The sequence below is a fragment of the Nanorana parkeri genome, unplaced genomic scaffold (genome assembly GCF_000935625.1).
Source record: "Nanorana parkeri isolate BGI_ZX_2015 unplaced genomic scaffold, ASM93562v1 scaffold998, whole genome shotgun sequence".
Classification (NCBI taxonomy): Eukaryota; Metazoa; Chordata; class Amphibia; order Anura; family Dicroglossidae; genus Nanorana; species Nanorana parkeri.
The window spans coordinates 657,123-657,346 of NW_017307266.1; positions in this window are offsets into that span (position 1 = coordinate 657,123).

A 224-nucleotide genomic window follows, 5' to 3' on the forward strand; every position below is an offset into this window, starting at 1 on the left:
CAGACACTGGTAGGTTACCAAGTGATGAAAGAGGTGCTTCTCCACCGCTCTTCCTTTGACCAACCACAGGGTTGGTCAAAGGAAGAGCGGTGGAGAAGCAGGCCGCCTGACTGATGCCTTTAGAATTTTTTTCAGTCTTCAGCGCCCAGGGATGATAACTGTAGGCACCCATTGGCAGTGTCTCATCATATGGTGCAGGATTACTTAGGGGCAAGAGCAGACCT